Source organism: Bos taurus, chromosome 3, assembly GCF_002263795.3.
Source record: "Bos taurus isolate L1 Dominette 01449 registration number 42190680 breed Hereford chromosome 3, ARS-UCD2.0, whole genome shotgun sequence".
NCBI classification, from domain to species: domain Eukaryota; kingdom Metazoa; phylum Chordata; class Mammalia; order Artiodactyla; family Bovidae; genus Bos; species Bos taurus.
This window is the reverse complement of record NC_037330.1, coordinates 16,108,546-16,119,386: the sequence shown is the minus strand read 5'-3', so window position 1 is coordinate 16,119,386 and position 10,841 is coordinate 16,108,546.

Genomic DNA, 10,841 nt, shown 5'->3' with positions numbered 1-10,841 from the left:
TGCCTGGGAGATAATGATGCTTTGGCGCCTGGGTCCTTTCAAGGAAAGACTTGCATGGTTACTCGGGGAAAGGGGTGAGGAAACATGGATTTAAGTCAAGGAGAACCATTTGGGGGTGAGCTTTTCCTTAATGCAGGATTAAATTACCTCTGGAAAAAAATCAGGTGAGTTTAAGAAATAAGTTGCAATTTCTCAAAGACTTTCATTTTGGAAGTTATTTCCCCAAATGAGCCCTGGACTTTCTGGAAAGGGCGTAGGTGCTTCGGCTTTTTTACATCATTATCAGGTGATGGACCTGGGGGGAGGAAAAGGAAGGGCCATTATTCATCAGAAGACTGTTTATTGAACAGGGGCTGTTAACGGAATCACAAGTCAACCCTGAACCTCTCCATCATCAGGCTGCATCTGTCCCCTATTGAAAAGGATCCTCCATAGGAAACTCTGGGACTCTGCCATCCCAAATCTTCCAAACAGAGGAAAGCCTTCATGTGGATGCTCTGTGGATAAGAGTTGCTGTGTAAACAGTTCAGGGCTGGGGAGGAGGAAACTGCATGGAAACCTGGAAATTGTGTAACTCAGACCGAAAGCTGAAGCGCCAGGCCCCGCTGTGCGGCTCCCCAGCCCCCGGGGAATCAGAAGAAAGCCACACGATCAACCGCACCTATGGGGCCCATCCTTGAAGAGGCCTCGGTTTCTTGCGAGGTTGGTCCCTGTCTTGCAGAAAGTGACACAGGAAACAGATGTCCCATGGTGGCTTGGCTGTGCGGGCCCCACAGAGGGTGTGGGAGTGAGTGTAAGGAGCAGGAAAGGGAAGAGGGTGGCCCCCCCTCTTCACCACATCAACTGTTAGGATGGTAAGGCTATGATGCTCTTTCCAGAAGAGAGAATGAGAGAGCAGATGGGGGATCCTGTAGAGGATGGCAAGGAACACTCAGTTACTGGAACGACCACTGAGGAAAGCGCTTTCCTTATTTTTTGATGCAGAAGGACACCAAGCCTTCCCCCACGTCTGTGAGAAGCACAGGCCCGAGGCAGGAAACACGGTGCCCTCCTGCATAGCAGAAGCATGCTGTTGCAAGGCCTGATGCTGGTCCAAGCAGTGTCCAAGGCCGGGCGGGGCCTGGCAGCCTCTCGGGCAGCGTGGTGGCCATGTGGGCTGACTGGGTGAGCTGACTGAGTGGCCATCAGGTAAATAGTCCTGAGCAGGGGAGCCAGCCCTACACGATCCTTCAAATACTGACCACCCCTTGGTCTCTCTACGAAACTTCTGGTCTTCTTGCTGATGTGTGTTACTTAAAACAACCTCAGCCACATCTTATTTCACACCAGCAATTTTCAGTGACTATCCAAAACATGAATACAATGAGATTTTTCAGTGAGATCCCCAAACACTCGCACTATGGGAATATGTAGCATTCAATTAGGCTGTTTCTTTTTCTCAGGTAACTTCAAAATGCTTAGTAAGGCTGCCGAATGTCTACAAAGAAAATAGCTGATCGTGTTTTGAAAAATTTATTTTATTGAAGTATAGTTGATTTGCAATGATGTATTAATTTTTACTGTATAGCAAAGTGATTCAGTTATATACATATATATACATTCTTTTTCATTTTCTTTTCCATTATGGTTTATACAGAATATTGAATATAGTTCCCTGTGCTGTACAGGAGGACCCTTTCTATATATATATTAATAATAGTTTGCTTCTGGGAATTCCCTGATGGTCCCATGGTTAGGACTCTGATTTCACTGTGGAGGACCCAGATTGGGGAACTAAGATGCTTATTCCAAACTCCCGATCCTTCCTTCCCCCACAACCTTCCCCTTTGGCAACCACCAGTCCATTTTAATATTTCATTATGATTTTTTTAAAGAATGAAATTTATCAGGAGGACAGTTGAATTCTGTTTTTTATTTAATGAATTTTGGGGGCCATGCTGTGTGACATGTAAGATCTTAGGGCCCTGACAAGGGTTGAACCCTACATTGGCAGCAGCACACAGTCTTAACCACAGGGGTAACAGGGGAGTCCCCTATTTGGGTTTTTAAATGCAAGTGTGCTGAACAATGAGGGTTCTGAAATGATGAAATGTCCCATTCAGTGTAACTGGGACATTCTAGGGTCTGTCCCCGGTGACTGATGAAGGGAGGGGGAAAAGGTGGAGGAGGACTGTGTCAGCAGCACATGCTCGTGTGGAGAGCATGTTCATTACCCTGCAGAGCACAGGTACACGTGTACACTGGAGTCACCACAACCAGCAGGGGCTCCAGATGGGTCTGAAGAAGGTGGTGACGGACCCTGAGGGTGACTGTGGACCCTGATTGTTTCTATAAGGAGGTGGGTGCTCTGGGGCCTCAGATTTCAGTCAATCATGTCTGTGGATGGGTCCAGGAATTACTAGAAGCCCAGGCTTCAACCCCAGACCCTCCAGATCACAAAAGTGGGCGTCTGTTTACATGAGTGTAAGGTGCTCAGTTTCTCTTGCTGTGCTGCCAGCTCTGAGGGTCTCTGTGAGGGAGACTGCAGCGTGGGAGGTGAGGTTCTATGGCAACACGTTATTGGGGGCCTAAGCAGGCGACAAAACCTGTGGACAGCAAAGAGCTACACCACTGGCCCTGCTGGTTATCCAGAAGGTCACCGTCCCTTTTTGGTCGAGATGGCATGTTAAGATTAGCTAATAATAATGACAGCCGTTTATGGACCCCTCCCCATGTGCTTCACAAATAGGATATTCTTTCTCATCCTAACGAGAGGTAAGTTTTCACCAGTTTACAGATGCAACCACAGAGGCTCATATTGGTGAAGATAGTCGCCTAAGACTCCTGAGCTGGGTAAGAGGCTGAACTAGACCCTAAACCTGGGTCTGCTTGACCCCAAGCCAGTGCTCTTTCCCTTGCTGTGTGGCCCCTCAGCCCCTGGTGACAACCAGGATAGTCCTACCTTTCCACCCCCTTTCCCAGGCTAGGTGCTTTGCCCCTGTGCTGGGTGGGGGCCTGGCCCACTCACCCTCCTGGGGAGATGGCCCTGGAGTCTTCATCTGGTTTATCACACGTATCAGTGAGGAAGCCGAGACCCGTGGAGTCTGAGCTATGAAGGTGTGTCCCTGAGGCCAACAGACCTCAGTGATGCTCACAAAATAGGAGCCACAGAGAAGATGGGCCGCAGAGGTGGAGGCAGCAAATAGCTCCTTACGGTTAATGATCCTTCACCAGAAACCAAACCACTTCCCCTCCTTCTGTATCAGTCCCGTATCTATTCCTCTGAACTCTGAGTGATTGATCTGGTGTTCTGTTGCTTCCTTGGTGTATATTTTAATGTTGTTTGTTGTTCAGTCGCTAAGTCATGGCTAACTCTTTAAGATCCCCTGGACTCTAGCCCACCAGGCTCCTCTGTCCATGGGATTTCCGAGGCAAGAATACTAGAATGAGTTGCCATTTGCTTCTCCAGGGAGTCATCTGGATCCAGGGATCAAACCCTCTTCTCTTGCATCTCCTGCAGTGGCTGGCAGATTCTTTACTGCTGTGCCACCAATACTTGAATGAACTTCCTTGAAATCCCCAAACTGTGCTTTATTTATGGCATGTGAACTTTCTTATGTCCACTGTGTCTGAAAGGGTGAATGATCACCACGCTGGAAGAGGTGGTTCTCTCTGGGCTGAGTCCTTCAGGGGATGTTTACTCCATCACCACGCCAGGATGTAAGAGGAACCAATCCCTTCCCAAAGATGCTGTCAGTTCACTCACTGAGCCAGGCAATTAGGGAGCAAATGCTCCTGCTGTCTCCAGGAACCAAGTGACTAATCTGGTCTAGGGAGTCAGGGAAGGAAGGGACAGGGCAAGTGAACAGAGGAGGGTTCCAGTGGAAGGGGTGGCCTAGGGAGGCTGACGGTAACAGGGCCTGGGGTGAGACCTGCCTTGGACATGCAATGTGTAGAGCAGTTTTTCGACATTCTAAGAGCATTAGGAAGCTGCTGAAGACCAGATTTGCTCCTTCTTTCTCTTTTATGCATATTAAATTTTTTTTTCATGAGCCTGTATGTTTTTACAGTTAGAAAGCTTTTCACTAAACCGTTATAATCCCTCTATTTTGGAATAGTGCAACCAGGTTGGACTGCCTATAAGAAATTGTTAATTAAAAAGTGCAAGAAGTAGGTGGGGATCATAGATAAAGCAAAACTGACTATGAGACAGTAACTGTTGAAGTTGAGTAATAGGTACAGAATGGTTCATTATATGAATCTTTTAAAAGCATTGACATTCTCCATTTTAAATGTGCAAGGACTTTAGGGTGAATGCTTCACTTGCAAACATACCATTTAAAATAATGCAAATAAGGACTTCCCTGCTGGTGCAGTGGATAAGAGTCCACCTGCCAATGCAGGGGACATGGGTTCGATCCCTGTCAGGGAAGATTCCACATGCCTCAGAGCAACTAAGCCTGTGTGCCCCAACTACTGACCCCCGATTCTAGAGCGAGCAAGCCGAAACTAACGAGGCCCCCACGATCCACGACTATTGAAGCAGGTATGCCTAGAGCCTGTGCTCGGCAGTAAGAGAAGCCCCACCTCACCACAATTAGAGAAAACCCTAGTGCAACAACAAAGACCCAGAGCAACCAAAAAAAAAATCAAAAATGAATACGAACACATCTTCCTTAACGATCTTTTAATGTAAACCACAATTCTCACTCGTTCACAGTATACTGGTTGATACTTTAACTACTTGGCTTGGCTTTTTTTTTTAATTCAAGTATAGTTGATTTACAATGTTGTGTTCGTTTCAGCAAAGTGACTCAGTTTTATATATATATATATTTTTTTTTCTTTTCCATTATAGATTATTATAAGATGTTGAATATAATGTCTTGTGCTATATAGTAGGTCCTATTGGTTATCTCTTTCATATATAGCAGTGTGTATGACTATTATATATAAGATAGATATTAACATCCTAAACTGTTAATTTACCCCTCTACTCACCCCGTTGGCTTTTATGTGCACAGGTACTGTCTCTTTCCTTCGGTTCATCCAAACTGGTAATCTTGTTCATTTATACACACAAATCAGAAAGCAGTAGGAACAATGTAAATCAATGAAGTTAGAACACACCTCCACACCATACACAAAAATAAACTCAGAATGGCTTAAAGAAGCCAAAAGGAATCATTGAAAAAATGTCATGTAGGAAGTGTTTTAAGTTTGAATTGAGGTGGTAACAGTGACTCACAGCAAATGATTTGCAACATGGGGGAAGTCATCCTGGTGCTACTTGTGGACTCTGGGAATGATGATCTCCATGGTTCAGAGTCTCCTTAATTTATAATTGCACGTTCATTATCAGAGCTTAAATTGTCCTGGAGGACTTCAGGCTACCAGATCCATAGATGGAGCCTCTCTTAAGCAGGCAAAGAATGCCCAAGCCCGTCAGACCCAGCACAGGGTGGTCCAGGAGGTGGACCTAATTCCCATTTCCCCCGCCTGTGTCCATGGGCTCACCTGTGGGGAGAGAACTCACTGATCACCCATGACAACCTGGATGTCCAGTCTGCTGCTGCATTTTCACTGTAAGATAATATAGACTGGAATTTTTTAAAAAACTGAGGTAAAAGACATAAAGAGGAGGGCATGGCAACCCACTCCAGTATTCTTGCCTAGAGAATCCCATGGACAGAGGAACTGGGTGGGCTAGAGCCCATGAGGTCGAAAAGAGTCAGACACGACTGAGGCAACTTAGCATGGATGCAAAAGATATAAAATCTGCTGCCTTAACCATTGCTAACTATAGAGTTCAGCAGTGTTAAGTACATTCATATTGTTGTGTAAACAACCTCTAGAATGTTTTCATCTTGCAAAACTGAGACTTTATACCAGTAAACAACAGCTTCCACATCTCCCCTCCCCCCAGGCCTTGGTAATCACCATTCTATTTTTTGTCTCCATGAATTTGACTACTTTCAGTTCAGTTCTGTTTAACCGCTTAGTCGTATCCGACTCTTTTCGACCCTATGGACTGCAGCACACCAGGCCTCCCTGTCCATCGCCAACTCCTGGAGTTTACTCAAACTCATGTCCATTGAGTCGGTGATGCCATCCAACCATCTCATCCTCTGTCATCCCCTTCTCCTCCTGCCTTCAATCTTTCCCAGCATCAGGGTCTTTTCAAATGAGTCAGCTCTTCTCATCAGGTGGCCAAAGTACTGTAGTTTCAGCTTCAGCATCAGTCCTTCCAATGAACACCCAGGACTGATCTCCTTTAGGATGGACTGGTTGGATCTCCTTGCAGTCCAAGGGACTCTCAAGAGTCTTCTCCAAACACCACAGTTCAAAAGCATCAATTCTTCGGTGCTAGGTACCTCATATAATTGGAGTCACACTGTATTTGTTTTCTTGTGTCTCAGTTCAGTTCAGTTCAGTCGCTCAGTCGTGTCCGACTCTTTGCGACCCCATGAATCGCAGCACGCCAGGCCTCCCTGTCCATCACCAACTCCCGGAGTTCACCCAGAATCACATCCATTGAGTCAGTGATGCCATCCAGCCATCTCATCCTCTGTCGTCCCCTTCTCCTCCTGCCCTCAATCCCTCCCAGCATCAGAGTCTTTTCCAATGAGTCAACTCTTCACATGAGGTGGCCAAAGTACTGGAGTTTCAGCTTTAGCATGATTCCTTCCAAAGAAATCCCAGGGCGGTTCTCCTTCAGAATGGACTCCTTGGATCTCCTTGTAGTCCAAGGGACTCTCAAGAGTCTTCTCCAACACCACAGTTCAAAGTCATCCATTCTTCAGTGCTAGGTACCTTATATAATTGGAGTTACACTGTATTTGTTTTCTTGTGTCTAGCTTAGCTTAATGTCCTCTGCTAAGTCACTTCAGTCATGTCTGACTCTGTGCGACCCCATAGACAGCAGCCTACCAGGCTCTCCCGTCCCTAGGATTCTCCAGGCAAGAACACTGGAGTGGGTTGCCATTTCCTTCTCCAATGCATGAAAGTGAAAAGTGAAAGTGAAATCACTCAGTCGTATCCGACTCTTAGCGACCCCATGGACTGCAGCCTACCAGGCTCCTCTGTCCATGGGATTTTCCAGGCAAGAGTACTGGAGTGGGGTGCCATTGCCTTCTCCGAATGTCCTCTAGGTTCATTCATATTGTAGCATGTGTTGACATTTCCTTCCTTTTTAAAGCTCAGCAATATTCACTGTACATATATACACTGCATTTTGTTTATCTACTCATCCACCCTTGGACGTTTGGGTTGCTTCCTCTTCTTGGCTTTTGTGACCATTTTTTTTTTAACTTTATTTTTCATTTGCTAAGTAACACCAGTTGGCTAGTTTGTTACTCTTTGCCTCCTTAGTCAAAGGTGAAGAATTCCAGGTATAATCTCGGAAAGGGAAGGGAAGTACATATATACCTTGGGGATATTGCAGGCTTGGATTTAGACCACTGCAATAAAGCAAATATCACAGTAAAGCAAGTCATGTGTATTTTTTGGTTGACCAGCACATATAAAACTTATGTTTGTACTATACTGTAGTCTTTTAAGTGTGCAATAGCATTATGTCTAGAAATGTACATACATTAATTAAAAAACACTTTATTGCTGGAAAATGCTAACCATTATCTGAGCCTTCAGTGAGTTGTACAGTCTTTGCTAGTGGAGGGTCTTGGCTTGATGCTGATGGTGCTACCTGATTAGGGTGGTGGTTGCTGAAGGTTGGAGCGGTTGTGGCAATTTCCTAAAATGACACAGCAGTGAAGTTTGCCACACTGACTGACTCATCCTTTTGTGAAAGATTTCTCTGGAGCATGCAGTGTTGTTTGATAGCTTTTTACCCACAGCAGACCTTCTTTCAAAATTGGAGTCAGTCCTTTCAAATCCTGCTATTGGCTTATTAACTAAGTTTATGTAATATTATAAATTCTTTACTGTCATTTCAACAATCATTGCAGCTTCCTTGCCCGGAGTACAAGAAACAGCTACACCTAAAGAAACTAACTTCTCTGCTCATTCCTAAGAAGCATCTCCTCATCCACCAAAGTTTTAAAAAAAAGTTTTATCGAAGTTTTATAAGATTGTAGCAATTCAGTCATACATTCAGACCCCACTTATTCTAGTTCTCTTGCTATTTCTACCACATCTGCAGTTACTTTCTCCCCTGAAGTCTTGAGCCCTTCAAAGTCATCCATGAGGGTTTGAATTCACTTCTTCCAAACTCTTGTTAATGTTGATATTTTGACCTCTTCCCCACAAACCACGAATGTTCTTACTGGCAACAAGACTGATGAATCCTTTTCAAAAGGTTTCCAATTTCCTTTGCCCAGATCCAACAGAGGAATCACTATCTACGACAGCTAGAGTCTTATGAAATGTATTTTTAAAGACAAAGGCTTGAAAGTTGAAATCACTCCTTGAACCATGGGCTGCAGAATGGGTGTTGTACTCTCAGGAGTAAAAACAACACTAATCTCACTGCAGATTTCCATCAGAGCTCTTAGGTGACCAGGTACATTGTCAATTAGCAGTAATATTTTGAAAGATATCTTTTTTCCTGAGCAGGTCTCAACAGTGGGTTTAAAATATTCAGCAAACAATGTTGTAAACAGATGTACCGTCATCCAGGCTTTGCTGTTCCATTTATAGAGGAGAGGCAGAGTGGATTTAGCATAATTCTTAAGGCCCTTAGGGTTTTTGGAATGGTAAGTGAGCATCATCTTCAAGTTACCAGCTGTATTAGCCCCCAACAAGAGTCAGCCTGTCCTTCAAAGATCTTAATCCAGGCATTGACTTCTCCTCTCTAGCTATGAAAGTTCTAGATGGCATTTTCTTCCAATGGAAGGCTGTTTTATCTACACTGAAAACTTGTTGTTTAGTGTAGCCAGCTTCATTAGATCTTAGCTAGATCTTCTGGATAACTTTCTGTAGCTTCTACATCAGCACTTGCTGCTTCATCTGGGACTTTGATGTGCTAGAGATAGCTTCTCTTCTTAAACCCCATAAGCCAGTCTCTGCTAGCTTCAAATTTTTCTTCTGCATTCTGCAGCTTCAGCACTTCTCTCAGCCTTCATAGAGCTGAAGACAGCTCTGGATGAGGCTTTGACTTAAGAGGATGTGGTGGCTGGTTTGGTCTTTTATCCAGACCACTCAAACTTTCTCTGTATCAACAATAGGACTGTTTAACTTTACCATTTGTTTGTTCACTGGGGTAACACTTTCTTTCAAGAACTTTTCCTTTGCATTCACAGCTTGGCTAACTGGTGCAAGAGGCCTAGCTTTTGGCCTATCTAGGCTTTAGGGGTGCCTTCCTCACTAAGCTTAATCATTTCTAGCTTTTGACTTAAAGTGAGAGACTCTTCCTTTCACTTCAACTCTTAAGAGTTCATTGTAAGGTTACTATTAGGCCTAATTTCAATATTGCTATATTTAAGGGAAATTTGAGGTCTGAGCGGGTAATGGGGGGAATGGCTAGCCAGTGGAGCAGCCATAACACACAATGATGTCAAAGTGTTAGTTGCTCAGTCATGTCTGACTCTTTGGGACCCTATGGACTATAGCATGCTAAGCTCCTCTGTCCATGGAATTCTCCAGGCAAGAATACTGGAGTGGGTAGCCATTCCCTTCTCCAGGGGATCTTCCCAACCCAGGGATTGAACCTGGGTCTCCCACATTGCAGGTAGATTCTTTGCCATCTCAGCTACCAGGAAAGCCCCAGAACACATCATATTTATTTTAAAAAATATAAAAAAAAATCGTTGGCAGCACTGGGTCTCGGTTGCTGCAGGAAGGCTTTAGCTAGTTTCAGTGAGCAGGGGCTTCTCAATGCAGCAGTTTCTCTTGTTGCGGAGCATGGGCTCTAGGCGCTCAGGCTTCAGTAATTGTGGTTCATGGGCTTAGATGACCTATGGCACGTGGAATTTTCCTGGACCAGGAGTCAAACCCGTGTCCCCTGTTTTGGCAGGCAGATTCTTAATCACTTCTCACCAGGAAAGTCCAACACTTATTAAGTTCACCATCTTATATAGGCATGGTTCATGGCATCGGCAAACAATCACAATTGTAATGTCAAACATTACTGATCATCATAACAAATATAATGAACAGCTTTGAAGTACTGTGAGAACCACCAAAATGTGACACAGAGACAGGAATTGAGAGGATGCTGTTGGAAAAATAGCACCAAGATTGCCATAAACCTTCAGCTTGTAAAGATCACAGTGAAGCCCAGTAATATGAGGTATGTCTGTCCTCTAATACTACTACTACTACTACTACTACTACTACTACTAAGTCACTTCAGTCGTGTCCTACTCTGTGCGACCCCATAAACGGCAGCCCACCAGGCTCCGCCATCCCTCAGATTCTCCAGGCAAGAACACTGGAGTGGGTTGCCATTTCCTCCTCCAATGCATGAAAGTGAAAAGTGAAAGTGAAGTCGCTCAATAGTGTCCAACTCTTCGCGACCCCATGGACTGCAGCCCACCAGGCTCCTCCGTCCATGGGATTTTCCAGGCAAGAGTACTGGAGTGGGGTGCCATTGCCTTCTCCGATGTCTGTCTAGGTAGAGCAATTAAGAGCCACTCCACAATTAGACCTGGACTGCAGTATCAGTTCAGTTCAGTTGCTCAGTTGTGTCCGCCTCTTTGCGACCCTATGAACCGCAGCACGCCAGGCCTCCCTGTCCATCACCAACTTCCCAGAGTTCACCCAAACTCATTGCCGTTGAGTCAGTGATGCCATCCAGCCATCTCATCCTCTGTCGTCCCCTTCTCCTCCTGCCCCCAATCCCTCCCAGCATCAGAGTCTTTTCCAATGAGTCAACTCTTCACATGAGGTGCCCAAAGTATCAG